Source organism: Carassius carassius, chromosome 38 (assembly GCF_963082965.1).
Source record: "Carassius carassius chromosome 38, fCarCar2.1, whole genome shotgun sequence".
Lineage (NCBI taxonomy): Eukaryota > Metazoa > Chordata > Actinopteri > Cypriniformes > Cyprinidae > Carassius > Carassius carassius.
In genome coordinates, this window is record NC_081792.1 from 4549206 (window position 1) to 4566102 (window position 16897).

At 38.9% G+C, this 16897-nt stretch overlaps 1 non-coding gene across 1 annotated transcript; it reads left to right on the forward strand.

The window, feature by feature from the left end:
* The first annotated feature begins 3360 nt into the window (after window positions 1-3360).
* Window positions 3361-3432, forward strand: trnac-gca (transfer RNA cysteine (anticodon GCA)). The gene has a single exon. It is a non-coding gene; the product is annotated as a tRNA-Cys (tRNA).
* The last annotated feature ends 13465 nt before the right edge of the window (window positions 3433-16897 follow it).

A 16897-nucleotide genomic window follows, 5' to 3' on the forward strand; every position in this document is an offset into this window, starting at 1 on the left:
TCGTTTACCTGAGGGTAACAACTCTATTTCCTTATTCAGAATGTGGGATGGATCATCCAGAATCTTATGTGCCTCCCTGAGCACAGATTTTTCATACAGTGACTGAAGGTAGCACTGTTTTTGGTAGCCTACAATTTTAAAAGCTGTATTGATCAGCCGCCCCAACTTAGATTTAAGCTGAACTGAAAGATTACCATACCAGGCCTGCATGCTATAACGTATCACACTCTCTAAAATAATTTCAAAAACAGAAGCAAGATTTTGCTGTTAACACCAAACAGTCTTAACCTTCTTAAAAAGTATATCCTTTGTTGCAACCTGGTGCAAAGATTTTCAACATGAATGTGCCAGGTAAGGGAACAATCAATAAAAACACCCAGATACTTATATGACGTAACCTGGCGTATTGGTTTGTTATGAATAAGTACAGGATTAGGTTCACAGATTGATCTTGGGTCAAATATCATCTCCTATGTTTTAATGACGTTAACCATCAGATGGTGAGCATCACACCAGTCCACAAACTGTTTAATTTCTGAATGGTAGGAGACTGTGTCTTGGTCTCGAAACAATAAGCTAAGGATAGCAGTGTCATCAGAGAATTTAACAATATAATTGTGTGGATGTTTACTCACACATTCATTGGTATAGATAGTAAAAAGGACAGGGGAGCTCACACAACCCTGTGGTGCCCCCGTGCTGATGGATTTGGGGTCTGAAACTGCCTTGTGTACTTTAACATATTGTGTCCTATTAGTTAAAAAGGAGTAATACCATTCAACAATAAAAGAGCTTACACCCATATTTTTAAGTGTCTCAAGTAAAATAACTGGCTGAATCGTATTGAAGGCCGAACTAAAATCTATAAAAAGTAAGTGTGCGTAGGCCTTCGGGTCCTCCAAGTGCTTAAGGACTAGGTGGGTGATGCTACTTATAGCATCATCTGTACTCCTACCCCGTTTATAGGCAAACTGCCAGGGATCTAACTTTTTGTTAACCTCAGTTTTTAAAAGAGACACCATATATTTCTCAAAACACTTCATTACAATGGATGTCAATGCTACTGGTCTAAAATCATTGTTCTCCTTGGAACAGGGTTTCTTTGGTACTGGAATAATAATAGTCTTTTTCCATAGGGCTGGGATGATGTGAGAGTCAAGTGATCACTGAAAGATAGGGCACCAGGCTGGAACAAGCTCCTCCGCACATGTTTTCAGTAAGCGGGCAGAGATTCCATCTGGACCCTTAGCCTTCCTAGTACACTGATGCTGGAACAGTTACTGTATCTGTAACCAGTCTATCTCATGTCCTATGTTCAAATCCGTGCTGATGGAGTTTAGGATACTAGTGCAATCATTGTTAAAATCCTGAGTTTGAAATCTAAGGTAAAAGTCATTAAATTCATTAGCTTTCATCCAGTCATCTGTAGTGGTTATATGTACTTTACTTGGTGACATGTTAGTGATAGTTTTCATTGAGTCCCAGAGTTTTTTCGAATTCATGGTTGTAAAGTGGCTTTCAATTACTTCCTTTTGCTTTTTTCTGGCTTTATTAAGCAGTTGGTTCAGTTCCTTTTGCACCACTTTTAGCTCAATTCTGTCATTATTTCTAAAAGCTACCTTTTTTTGATTTATGCAGTCTTTTATTTCCTTGGTTACGTAAGGCTTATTATTTGGGTAAACCACAACCTCTTTCTTTGTAAGGACGCTATCTATGCAATAATTTATATAGTCTGTGATTGTCTCTGTTGTAATATCAATACCTGTGTCATGAAACACACTCCAATCTGTACACAAGAAGCATCCTTTTAGTGTTCCTATCCCCTCATCAGACCACACACTGACTGTTTTCACTTGTGGCTTGCTGCGTTTCAGCATGGTTTTGTAGATGGGAATTAAGTGAATCACGTTGTGGTCTGAATTGGCCAATGGGGCTTTTGGTTTGGCTATATAGGCATTTTTAACATTGCCATAACATTTGTCAATAGTCTTGTTTTCACGTGTGCTGCACTTGATATATTGTTCAAACCCAGGGAGTGCTAATTCAAGTTTACAGTGGTTGAAGTTCGCCCACTACAAACACGGGGGCGCCCGGAGCGCGCTGCAGTTCTTGGTGTACACAGTCAGCAATGCAAGCTGCGGCCCTAGCTGCATTCCCGCTGGGAGGAATGTACACAACGCACACGGCCACACTTCCGAACTCCCTTGGGAGGTAAAACGGTCTCATAGTCAAATGCAAAATCTCGACATCCGGACAGCAAAGTGTTTCCCTAACTGTGTACTGTTTGCACCAGTTGTTACTTACATACACAGCCATGCCGCCACCTCTCGTTTTTCCGGATTGTTCAGTCCTATCTGCCCTGACAAGTGAAAATCCATCGATGTCAATACGAGAGTTTTGGATATCCCTGTGTAACCACGTTTCCGTGATCACCATTCAACTTGAGGTGCGATACTCAGAGCATTTTCTGGTATTAATCCGAAGTTCGTCTATTTTAGCTCGAAGTGATCTTGAGTTGCATAATATCATTGAAGGTAGAGGAGGCTTACTGCCTCTCCTTTGTAAACGCTGACGCGCTCCACCGCGCCGACCCCTTTTCCTCGACCGCCCTGGCCGAGCGCTCACGCAGGCTGGTAAATCCACAGGTGGAAGATGGGACGGTCGGAGTGCCAGCAGCGCATCTCGGGTGTAGGTAGTAAGATGCTGGGCCTGGATGCCCGCTGAATAAGTTTGCCATGGTATACATACTCCGACAATGAGCAACACAAGATATATGTAATGAATAAATCTTGCCATGTTGACTTCACGTTCCCACAGCGCAGCAACACATTCAAAAACATACAAGCCAACGCAACCAACAAACAAACAAAAACAACCAACAAACAAAATGACGATCGCAGTAAACAGCGTGCCCGGGTCGCAAACAGACCAGCGCCACCGGAAGACTGCAAAAAGTGGTAGAGCATTTGAATGCAGATCAAGAGGTCCCCGGTTCCAATCCGGGGGCCCCCTTTGCATTTGGCATGTTAGGAATATGTGTAGCCATATCTTCCTGCTTTTTTGTGCTCATACTGTATGGGGTTATATCTCAATGGCACAGCATTTCATTGTAGATCAAGAAGTCCCAGGTTCATTCCATGTGCCTCCTTTGGGCTTGGCATATTAGGAATAAACAAATCCTTGACATAAGTTCATTTTTGTGGTTTGTGATCATGCAGTACGGGTTATAGCTCAACAACAGAGCATTTGTCTGCAAGTCAATAGGTCTACTATTTAGATCTGGCTTGCTTGACATAATCAACGACATGATTTCAAAGTGAGTCTGTCATCTTGTGTGAGGCTATGATCCAGGGAGTCTGTGGGGGTATAGCTCAGTGGTAGAGCATTTGACTGCAGATCAAGAGGCCCCTGGTTCAAATCCAGATGCCCCCTTTGGATTTGGCATTTTAGGAATATGTGTAGCCATATCTTCCTGCCTTTTTGTGCTCATACTGTACGGGGTTATATCTCAATGGCACGGCGTTTGATTGCAGACCAAGAGGTCCCAGTTTCATTCCATGTGCCTAATTTGGGCTTGGCATATTAGGGATAAACTAATCCTTGACATAAGTTCATTTTTGAGGTTTGTGCTCATGCAGTACTGGGTTATAGCTCAACAACAGAGCATTTGTCTGCAGATCAATAGGTCTACATTTTGGATCTGGCTTGCTTGACATAATCAACGACATGATTTCAAAGTGAGTCTGTAATCAAGTCGTCCACCGTTCAAATCTGGGTGTCCCCTTTGGACTTGTCTTATTTGGAGGTTTTGAGTTGTAGAGTTGCTGATTCTGATTTGGAGTAACCAAAGACCTGATTTTACAGTGAAGGAGTCAATGTTTGATATTGTTGAATCAAAGGATCTAACTTAATCTTTGGCTCGAAGCACAGAAGTCTGTAGGGGTATGGCTTAATGAAAGAACATTTTTCTGCAAAGATGTGGGGGCATAGTTCAGTGGTAGAGCATTTGAGTGCAGATCAAGAGGTCCCCGGTTCAAATCCGAGTGCCGCTTATGGATTTGGCAGATTAGGAATAAGTGCAAACATATCTATATAGAAAGATTCTGTATGTGATTGTTACTCAGTGGCACATCCTCTCGAGAGGTTCTTTTTTTGTATCTGGCATGCTTGTCATATCCAAAAACTTTATTCAAAAGTGAGTCTGTCATCTTGTGTGTGGCTATGATCCAGGGAGTCTGTTTAGGTATGGTTCAATGAAACGGCAATTTTCTGCAAAGATGTGGTGGTATAGCTCAATGGTAGAGCATTTGACTGCAGATCCAGTGGTTGCTGGTTCAAATCAGAGTGCCCCCTATGGATTTTGCAAATTAGGAATAAGTGCAAACATATCTATATAGAAAGAGGGAAAGATACTGTATGTGGTTATAACTCAAAGACACATCCTCTTAAAACTGCACTGGAATATCAACAACAAGCAGGACACGATAAAAATCAAGATGCAAGAGATAAATTTGGTAAAAGCTTACGGCCATACCAACCTGAGGGCGCTAGAGAGCTACAGGAAGTGTTGGATGCAGTTGGGAAAGGAAGGCTCTCCTCCATTTTGATTTTTCTGTTAGTGTTTGTTTTGTGAGTTGGTTTTGGACTTTGGTTTATTTTTTGTGTGTTTTTTTCAGTTTTAAACCACCTAACAGCAGCATCTTGTTGGCTGGAGGGTGTTTTTTTTGTGTGATTTTTGTACAATGGACGGATTATTGGCAAACGACACTGGAATGGCTGGAGAGACACGTATGGCAAACGACACTGGACTGGCTGGAGAGAAACGTATGGCAAACGACACTGGACTGGCTGGAGAGACACGTATGGCAAATGACACTGGACTGGCTGGAGAGACACGTATGGCAAATGACCCTGGACTGGCTGGAGAGACACGAATGGCAAACGACCCTGGACTGGAGTATCGACAACGAGCAGGACACGGTAAAAAACAAGATGCAAGAGATAAAGTTGGTGAAAGGAAATACTTAAATGAGCCAACTGTGATTGTGAATGTGGAGAATGTAAATGAGGTGAGAGCTGTGGATATTATTAAAGCGGTGATGGAAAAATGTGGATATGGTGAAATTTTAGCACTAAGGCCAAGACAAGGAAAGGAATATGAACTGACAATGGAGAAAGAAGAAACATGTGATGAACTGACTGAGGGATTGTTAATTAAAGGAGTGAACTGTGACATAAAGAAACTGCAAAAAAGAGATTATTTTGTTTCCTTCATGCACCTGCCCGTCTACCTTGATGATAAAGACATTTTTAGAAAATTGGAGGGATGGGGAGTTAATCCCATTTCAAAATTAAAAAGAAGATGCTACCCGGGCACTGAAATAGAGGATGGAACAAGGTTTTTAAAAGTGAGATTCCCCAAGGAGGTGGCATCATTGCCCTACAGCACAAAGCTGGAAACAGCCGAAGGGCCGCAGTACTTTAGGGTGATGCACAGCCACCAGGTGAAGACCTGTAAGCTGTGCATGAGCCCGGATCATCTGCTTAAAGAATGCCCTGAATTTAAGTGTCACAAGTGCGAGGAAAGGGGACATTTCGCAAGGGATTGCAATGCGGTCAGATGCCCGGAGTGTCAAAAGATTTTAAACAAGTGTGAGTGTTGGATGGAGGGAGAGGAAGGAGGTCTGGAGCATCGGGTGGACGGACAGGTGCATGAAGGAAACACTGAAGAGGAAGGAGATATTGATGAAGGACAAGGGGATGAAGGATTATCACAAAAGGAAAAAGAAGGAGTAACAGGCAACCAAGAGGAAGAAGAGGAAGGAAAAAAGAATGATATTGATGAGGAACAAACAGCAGAACAGAATACCCAATGGACAGAAATGGAAATATCGGACAGTTTTAAAAATCTTTTGGATAATGTGGAGAGTGATGGACAAGGAATGTATGATCAAAACAAAGAAATGGACAGTGAAGAAGAAACAAGGATGGACAACATGGGAAAAGACAGAGGGGAGAGAGGACAAAGTAGAAGAAGAACATTAAAGGTAAAACCAAATGTGGAAAATGCAAGAAAAAAGTTAATGACAAGGGGCCGAGTAAAAAGGGTAAACCGATATGAAGTGTTAAGAGGGATGGAGGGAGAAGATGGAAAATAATGGTTTTTATGTATTTATTTTTATTTATTTTAATGGTTTTAAGTTGTGTTACTTTTAATGCAAGGGGATTGATGGACATGGGTAAATTTGAAAGGTGAAAGAAATGTGTAAAGGAGAGGATGTGATTTTATTACAAGAAACTAACTGGAGGGAAGAGTACATGACTGAAATAAGGAAAAGGTGGAGCGGAGAGATTTTATATAACAATGGTGATGGGAGGCTTGGAAGAGGAGTTGCGATTTTAATAAAAGAAAACTGTGGGGTATCATGTAAAACAATATATAATGACGTAGATGGGAAATGTATTGCGGTTGAAATGGAGTATGAGGAGAAAAAAGTTATTGTCGTTAATATTCATGCACCGACTGTAGAGAATGAAAAGAAGGAATATTTTAATGTATTACGAGATTTTTTAAAAAAGCATAAAGAAGTTATTATGATGGGTGATTTTAATACCGTTTTCAGTAAATTAGAAATGGGTGAGGGAATGGTTTTTAAAAATGATAAAGGAAGAAAAGAACTGAAATTATTAATGGAAGAAAATAATGTGATTGATGTATGGAGAGAAAGAAATGAAAAAAAGAAAGAATATTCAAGGAGGCAATTAGTAGGGAATTTTATGTGTAAGACAAGGATTGATTTTATTTTGTGTACAAGGCACATTGAAGGATTTATCGGTAACATTAAATATGAAGAATCAAGCTTAAGTGACCATAAACCAATTTTTTTGCAAGTAGACTGGAGTTCAGTGAAAAGAGGGCCGGGTGTATGGGTTTTAAATGTAGAGGTTTTGAAGAATGAGGAGTATGTTTTAAGTATTAAAGAAATTATTGAAAAAGAAAAGGAGAATGAAATGTACAGTGAAGATAAAAGGATATGGTGGGAAAATGTTAAATATTTAGTTAAAAAATTCACAATAAAGTATTGCAAATTAATACATATATGTAAGAGGAAGAAGGAGAGAGAAATAAGAGAAAAATTGGAAAAGGAATTAAATAAGAATGGGAAAGATATACAAAAAATAAAAGAACTGGAGGGAATATTGAAAGAAATGGAAGAGAAAAAATTTGAAGGAGCAAGACTAAGAAGTAAAGCTAAATATACTTAGGAGGGAGAAAAATGTACAAAGTTTTTCTTTGATCTAGAAAAAATAAGAGGGAAAGCTGGAATGATTAAAGAAATAAGAGGAAAAAATGGTGTAGTGGTGGAAACAAATGAGGAAATATTAAAAGAAGTAAAAGCATATTATGAGAACCTGTTTAGTACTGAGGGGTTGAAGGAAGAAGAGAAATTGGAGTTACTTAAGCAAATAAAAACAACAGTAGGAGAAGTAGACAAAAAAGAGTGTGATGAAGAGATAAGAGAAGAAGAGATAAAAAGAGCAATAAGTGAATTAAACAAAAATAAATGTCCAGGTATAGATGGTTTGGTGAGTGAATGTTATATTGTTTTTAAAGATTTTTTAACCAGTATTTTAAAAGAAGTATATGAAGAGATCTTTAAAAAAGAGGAAATGAATCAGAGAATGGGGATGGGATTATTAAAGTTGATATATAAAAGAAAATGAGATAAAGTAGACTTAAAAAATTATAGACCAATTACAATGTTGAATACAGATCTGAAAATTTTAACAAAAGTTTTAGCCAACAGATTGAAAGAGGTAATGCCAACCATAATTGAAACAAATCAAGTGTATGGAGTTAAAGGGACAGATATAGCGGACACAACTTTAAGTATAATAGATGGGATAAGATATATGAAAGAAAAAAACAAAAAAGGATATGTTATTAGTTTGGATTTCGAAAAGGCTTTTGATAGAGTGGAGCATGAATATTTATTTTGAATTTTAAGAAGGTACGGGTGTGGGGAAAATTTTATCAAGTGGATTACAATTTTATATAGGGGAGCAATAACAAGAATACAGTGTAATGGTTTTTTAACTGAATGTTTTAAAATTACTAGATCAATAAGACAAGGATGTCAATTATCAGCGCTTTTATATTCTTTAGTTGCAGAACCATTGGGATTAGCTATTAAAATAGACGAAGACATAAGAGGGATAAACATTGAAGGAAGTGGGGGAAATGAAAAAATATTTCAATATGCAGATGATACGACAATAATAGTTAAAGATATAGAGAGTGTTAATAAAGTAATGGAAGTAGTACAGATGTTTTGTAGGGGATCAGGAGGTAAGATAAATGAAGAAAAAACTATATATATGAGATTTGGAGGAGTGACTGTTTTAACAGAGTATTTTCATTTTAAAGAAACAAAAGAAATAAGGATTTTAGGTGTTCTAATGGGAAAAGAAGAAAGGAATGTTAAAGAAAAAATGTGGGAAGAAATAGTAGGAGGTATTGAAAGAAGGTTACATTTTTGGAAATTGAGGACATTAAGTTTAAAAGGGAAGGTTTTAATATTAAATGTGTTAATGGTGTCAAAGCTGTGGTATGTTTTATATGTGACTGCTATGCCAATGTGGGTGGAGAAAAGGTTGAAAAAATGTTTTTTAGATTTTTTATGGAATAGTAAACCGTCAAGAATTGCATATAGTACATTAATAGGAGAAGTAGGGAAAGGAGGGATGGGATTAATTGATGTTGAACAGAGAAAAAATAGCTTAAGAATTAAAATAGTAAAAAAATATCTAGATGATGGTCACAAAACTGCATGGAAAAAGACAATGGAATATTTTTTAAACAAATGTGGGGATTTTAACATGGGGGATGGGATTTTATGGATGAAAACAAAGAATTGGATGACAGAGTGCTTACCAGAGTTTTATTGGGAAATGTTTAGTGCCTGGGGAAAATTTTTAGATAGACTTGAGTATGATCCACATGGGAGAGAAAACATTTTAAATCAACCTCTGTTTTTAAACCAAAACATTTTAAAACAAGACAAAGGAATTTTTTTTAAAGAAATGGATGGAAGTGGGGATAACAAGAGTGAGAGATGTTTTGTATGAATTTAAAGAAGGGTTTTTACCTACACAATTTATTGTAGATGCAATGGAGGAGGCAAAAGAGGGTTACAGTGAACAAGTAATAAAAATAAATATGAAATCATTAAAAATGCAATACCTAAAGAGTGGATAAAAAGAATAGAAAGTATGGAAGGAGAGCCAAAAGAGAAATGTATTCATGTGAAATTAGGGGAAAAACTGTATGATTTTAAGGAATGTACTGTGAAAATGATTTATTGTGCTTTTAGAGATGATGTTTTTAAAGAGCCGATGGCAAATGGTTACTGGGTGCAGAAATTCAAAGATTTAAAAAAAGAGTGTATATGGAGAAACATGACGGGGAAATGTGTGGAAACAAAATTGGAATGTTTGGAGTATTTTATAAGGCATAAAGTGTTTTTTACTGATGTTATTTTAAATAAAATAGGTAAGGAAGAAAATGCTCTGTGTAAAGTGTGCCAGGAAGAGGAAGAGGGGATTTTACATATGTTTTTACATTGTAGAGAGCTAGAGGACTTTTTAAGGAAATGTAAATGTTTAATTAGGGCCCGAGCACCGATGGTGTGAGGACCCTCTTGGAATTGCTCCGTTTATTATTATTATTATTAGGGCCCGAGCACCGATGGTGTGAGGACCCTCTTGGAATTGCTCCGTTTATTAGGGCCCGAGCACCGATGGTGTGAGGACCCTCTTGGAATTGCTCCGTTTATTATTATTATTATTATTATTATTATTATTATTATTATTATTATTATTATTATTATTATTAGGGCCCGAGCACCGATGGTGTGAGGACCCTCTTGGAATTGCTCCGTTTATTATTATTATTATTATTATTATTATTATTCTCCAGAATGTATCGCATTTTTGAGGGCCTAAACATACTCAAAAAGTCATGAAACTTTGCACACACCTCAGAACCGGCGAAAATGTACATCTGATATGGGTTTCAGAAGTGGGTGTGGCAAAATGGCTCGACAGCGCCACCTATACATGTTCAACGATGTGCACCTCGAGCTATGTTTCACGTACATGTATGAAAATCGGTACACACATGTAACTCTCCAATACCTACAAAAAAGTCTCTTAGAGCAAAATTCTAAACCCAACAGGAAGTCAGTTATTTTTAATATTATGAGCAAATTTTGTGTCATTTTTGTCATTTCCATGAGCTGTATTTTAACGAACTCCTCCTAGAGATTAATTCAGATCAACACCAAATTTGGTATGCCTAATCTAAAGGCCTTTGCGATGTTAAATTGCGAAGATTTAGAGTTTTCGTTAAAGGGCGTGTCCGTGGCGGCCTGGCGAATTTCGATGATTCGCCATGAAAAATGAAGTTGCTATAACTCAGACATACAATGTCCAATGTGCCCAAAACTTCACATGTTTAATAAGACTCCTGACCTGAACATATTTACATGCCCATATTCAGTTATAGTCATAGCGCCACCTATAGGCAACAGGAAGTGACATATTTTACACTTCGACAGACTACTCCTAGAAATTTTTTGACATCAATGTCTTTTTTATGATCAGTATAATCTAAAGGCCTGTGCAATGTTAAATTGTGAAGATCTTGAGTTCTCGTTAAGGGGCATGTCCATGGCGCCGTGACAAAATTCAAAGTCTCGCCATGGGAATAAAAGATGTTATAACTCAGACATAAAATGTCCGATCTTCCCCAAACTTCACATGTGTGATAAAAGTCCTGGCCTGAACAGATTTGAAGGCCAATATTCCATCGGGTGTGGCAAAATGGCTCGATAGCGCCACCTATACACTTTTAACGGAGTGCACCTCGAGCTATGTTTCACGTACATGTACAAAAATTGGTACACACATGTAACACACCAATACCTACAAAAAAGTCTCTTGGTACGAAATCCTAATCCCAACAGGAAGTCGGTTATTTTGAATTTTCCCTGCAAAATTGGTGTTGTTTTTGCCATTTTCAGGGGTTGTACTTTAACGAACTCCTCCTAGAGATTTATTCAGATGAACACCAAACTTGGTCAGTGTAATCTAAAGCCATTTGCGATGTTAAATTGCGAAGGACTTGAGGTTTCGTTAAAGGGCGTGTCCATGGTGGCCTGACAAATGTCGATGTTTCGCCATGAAAAAGGAAGTTGCTGTAACTCAGACATACAATGTCCAATCTGCCCCAAACTTCACATGTTGGATAAGACTCTTGACCTGAACAGATCTACATGCCAATATTCAGTTATAGTCATAGCGCCACCTATTGGCAACAGGAAGTGAAATATTTTACACTGCGACAAACTACTCCTAGAAATTTTATGACATCAATGTTATTTTTGGTTTCAGTCTAATCTAAAGACCTGTGTGATGTTTAGTTGTGAAGATCTTGAGTTTTCGTTAAAAGGCGTGTCCATGGCGCCGTGACGAAGTTCGATGTGTCGCCATGGGAATAAAAGATGTTATAACTCAGGCATAAAATGTCCGATCTTGCCCAAACATCACATGTGTGATAAGGGTCCTGGCCTGAACAGATCTGAAGGCCAATATTCCATTGGGTGTGGCAAAATGGCTCGATAGCGCCACCTATACACTTTCAACTGAGTGCATATACACTTTCAATGGAGTGCGCCTCAAGCTATGTTTCACGTACATGTACAAACTTTGGTACACACATGTAACACACCAATATCTACGAAAAAGTCTCTTGGTACGAAATCCGAATCCAAACAGGAAGTCAGTTATTTAGAATGTTCTCTGCAAAATTGGTGTTGTTTTTGGCATTTTCAGGGGTTGTACTTTAACGAACTCCTCCTAGAGATTTATTCAGATCAGCATCAAACTTGGTCAGTTAAATCTAAAGGCCTTTGCGATGTTAAATTGGGAAGATCTTGAGATTTCGTTAAAGGGAGTGTCCATGGCGGCCTGACAAATTTCGATGTTTCGCCATGAAAAAGCAAGTTGCTGTAACTCAGACATACAATGTCCAATCTGCCCCAAACTTCGCATGTTAGATAAGACTTCTGCCCTTAACAGATCTACATGCCCATATTCAATTATAGCCATAGCGCCACCTGCTGGCAACAGGAAGTGACATATTTTACGCTGAGACAAACTACTCATAGAGAGTTTTTTTGACATTAATGTATTTTTGTGGTCAGTCTAATCTAAAGGCCTGTGTAATGTTAAATTGTGGCAATCTTGAGTTTTTGTTAAAGAGCGTGTCCATGGCAAAAATGACAAAATTTGATGTCTCGCCACAGCAAGAGAAGTTGTTGTAACTCAGGCATAAAATGTTTGATCTTCCCCAAACTTCACATGTTCGATAAGAGTGCAGCCCTGAATACATCTGAAGGCCAATATTCCATTATAATGATAGCGCCACCTGCTGGCAACAGGAAGATTGGCACATATATGGAATAAACATTAATATATTCTACTTATATTTATGAGTTTAAATGCATATTTCTCAACGTTCACTTATTTACTAAAGCCACTCGCTGCCGGTGAGCCCGGGTGCGAGGGCCCGTTCATCGCTGCTTGCAGCTTTAATTATTATTATTATTATTATTATTCTTCTTCTCTAAGATGAATGGCATTTTTGAGAGCCTAAACATGCTCAAAAAGTCATGAAACTTTGCACACACCTCAGAACTGGCGAAAATTTACATCTGATATGGGTTTCAGAAGTGGGTGTGGCAAAATGGCTCGACAGCGCCACCTATACACGTTCAACGGTGTGCGCCTCGAGCTACGTTTCACGTACATGTATGAAAATTGGTATACACATGTATCTCTCCAAAACCTACAAAAAAGTCTCTTGGAGCAAAATCCGAAACCCAACAGGAAGTCGGTTATTTTTAATTTTATGAGTAAATTTTGTGTCATTTTTGTCATTTCCATGCGTTGTATTTTAACGAACTCCTCCTAGAGATTCATTCAGATCAACACCAAAGTTGGTATGCCTAATCTAAAGGCCTTTGCGATGTTAAATTGCGAAGATTTTGTGTTTTCATTTAAGGGCGTGTCCGTGGCGGCCTGGCGAATTTCGATGATTCGCCATGAAAAATGAAGTTGCTATAACTCAGACATACAATGTCCAATGTGCCCCAAACTTCACACGTTTAATAAGACTCCTGACCTGAACATATTTACATGCCTATATTCAGTTATAGTCATAGCGCCACCTATAGGCAACAGGATGTGACATATTTTACACTTCGACACACTACTCCTAGAAATTTTTTGACATCAATGTATTTTTTATGGTCAGTCTAATCTAAAGGCCTGTGCAATGTTAAATTGTGAAGATCTTGAGTTTTCGTTAAGGGGCGTGTCCATGGTGCCGTGACAAAATTCAAAGTCTCGCCATGGGAATAAAAGATGTTATAACTCAGGCATGAAATGTCCGATCTTCCCCAAACTTCACATGTGTGATAAGAGTCCTGGCCTGAACACATCTGTAGGCCAATATTCCATCGGGTGTGGCAAAATGGCTCGATAGCGCCACCTATACACGTTCAACCGGGTGCGCCTCGAGCTACATTTCATGTACATGTATGAAAATCAGTATACACATGTATCTCTCCAATACCTACAAAAAAGTCTCTTGGAGCAAAATCCGAAACCCAACAGGAAGTCGGTTATTTTTAATTTTATGAGCAAATTTTGTGTCATTTTTGTCATTTCCATGCGTTGTATTTTAACGAACTCCTCCTAGAGATTTATTCAGATCAACACCAAAGTTGGTATGCCTAATCTTAAGGCCTTTGCGATGTTAAATTGCGAAGATTTTGAGTTTTCATTAAAGGGCGTGTCCATGGCGGCCTGACAAATTTCGATGTTTCGCCATGAAAAAGGAAGTTGCTGTAACTCAGACATACAATGTCCAATCTGCCCCAAACTTCACATGTTAGATAAGATTTCTGCCCTTAACAGATCTACATGCCCATATTCAGTTATAGTCATAGCGCCACCTGCTGGCAACAGGAAGTGACATGTTTTACGCTGCGACAAACTACTCCTTGAAAGTTTATGACATCAATGTTATTTTTGTGGTCAGTCTAATCTAAAGAACTGTGTGATGTTTAGTTGTGAAGATCTTGAGTTTTCGTTAAAAGGCGTGTCCATGGCGCCGTGACGAAGTTCGATGTGTCGCCATGGGAATAAAAGATGTTATAACTCAGGCATAAAATGTCCGATCTAGCCCAAACTTCACATGTGTGATAAGGGTCCTGGCCTGAACAGATCTGAAGGCCAATATTCCATTGGGTGTGGCAAAATGGCTCGATAGCGCCACCTATACACTTTCAACTGAGTGCATATACACTTTCAACGGAGTGCGCCTCAAGCTATGTTTCACGTACATGTACAAAAATTGGTACACACATGTAACACACCAATACCTACAAAAAAGTCTCTTGGTATGAAATCCAAATTCAAACAGGAAGTCGGTTATTTAGAATTTTCTCTGCAAAATTGGCTTTGTTTTTTCCATTTTCAGGGGTTGTACTTTATGAAACTCCTCCTAAAGATTTATTCAGATCAACACAAAACTTGGTCAGTTAAATCTAAAGGCCTTTGCGATGTTAAATTGCGAAGATCTTGAGGTTTCGTTAAAGGGCGTGTCCATGGCGGCCTGGCAAATTTCGATGTTTCGCCATGAAAAAGGAAGTTGCTGTAACTCAGACATACAATGTCCAATCTCCCCCAAACTTCACATGTTAGATAAGACTTCTGCCCTTAACAGATCTACATGCCCATATTCAGATATAGTCATAGTGCCACCTGCTGGCAACAGGAAGTGACATGTTTTACGCTGCGACAAACTACTCCTAGAAATCTTTTGACATTAATGTATTTTTTTGTGCTCAGTCTAATCTAAAGGCCTGTGCAATGTTAAATTGCGGAGATCTTCAGTTTTTGTTTAAGGGCGTGTCCGTGGCGCCATGACAAAATTTGATGTCTCGCCACAGCAAGAGAAGTTGTTGTAACTCAGGCATAAAATGTTTGATTTTCCCCAGACTCCGCATGTTCGATAAGAGTCCTGGCCTGAACACATCTGAAGGCCAATTTTCCACTATAATGATAGCGCCACCTGCTGGCAACAGAAAGATTGGCACATATATGGAATAAACATTGATATATTCCACTTATATTTATGAGTTTAAATGCATATTTCTCACCGTTCACCTATTTACTAAAGCCACTCGCTACCGGTGAGCCCGGTGCGAGGGCCCGTTCATCGCTACTTGCAGCTTTAATTAGGGCCCGAGCACCGATGGTGTGAGGACCCTCTTGGAATTGCTCCGTTTATTATTATTATTATTATTATTCTCCAGGATGAATCGCATTTTTGAGGGCCTAAACATACTCAAAAAGTCATGAAACTTTGCACACACCTCAGAACCGGCGAAAATGTACATCTGATATGGGTTTCAGAAGTGGGTGTGGCAAAAAGGCTCGACAGCGCCACCTATACATGTTCAACGGTGTGCGCCTCGAGCTATGTTTCACGTACATGTATGAAAATCGGTACACACATGTAACTCTCCAATACCTACAAAAAAGTTTCTTAGAGCAAAATTCTAAACCCAACAGGAAGCCAGTTATTTTTAATATTATGAGCAAATTTTGTGTCATTTTTGCCATTTCCATGAGTTGTATTTTAACGAACTCCTCCTAGAAACTTATTCAGATCAACACCAAATGTGGTATGCCTAATCTAAAGGCCTTTGCGATGTTAAATTGCGAAGATTTTGAGTTTTCGTTAAAGGGCGTGTCCGTGGTGGCCTGGCGAATTTCGATGATTCGCCATGAAAAATGAAGTTGCTATAACTCAGACATACAATGTCCAATGTGCCCAAAACTTAACATGTTTAATAAGACTCCTGACCGGAACATATTTAAATGCCCATATTCAGTTATAGTCATAGCGCCACCTATAGGCAACAGGAAGTGACATATTTTACACTTCGACAGACTACTCCTAGAAATTTTTTGACATCAATGTCTTTTTTATGGTCAGTCTAATCTAAAGGCCTGTGCAATGTTAAGTTGTGAAGATCTTGAGTTTTCGTTAAAAGGCGTGTCCATGGCGCCGTGACGAAGTTCGATGTCTCGCCATGGGAATAAAAGATGTTATAACTCAGGCATAAAATGTCCGATCTTCCCCAAACTTCACATGTCTGATAAGAGTCCTGGCCTGGACACATCTGTAGGACAATATTCCATCGGGTGTGGCAAAATGGCTCGATAGTGCCACCTATACACTTTCAACGTAGCACGCCTCGAGCTCCGTTTCACGTACATGTACAAAAATCGGTACACACATGTAACACACCAATACCTACAAAAAAGTCTCTTGGTACGAAATCCGAATCCCAACAGGAAGTCGGTTATTTAGAATTTTCTCTGCAAAATTGGCGTTGTTTTTGCCATTTTCAGGGGTTGTACTTTAACGAACTCCTCCTAGAGATTTATTCAGATGAACACCAAACTTGGTCAGAGTAATCTAAAGCCATTTGCGATGTTAAATTGCGAAGGACTTGAGGTTTCGTTAAAGGGCGTGTCCATGGCGGCCTGACAAATTTCGATGTTTCGCCATGAAAAAGGAAGTTGCTGTAACTCAGACATACAATGTCCAATCTGCCCCAAACTTCACATATTAGAGAAGACTTCTGCCCTTAACAGATCTACATGACCATATTCAGTTATAGTCATAGCGCCATCTGCTGGCAACAGGAAGTGACATGTTTTACGCTGCAACATACCACTCCTAGAATTCTTTTGA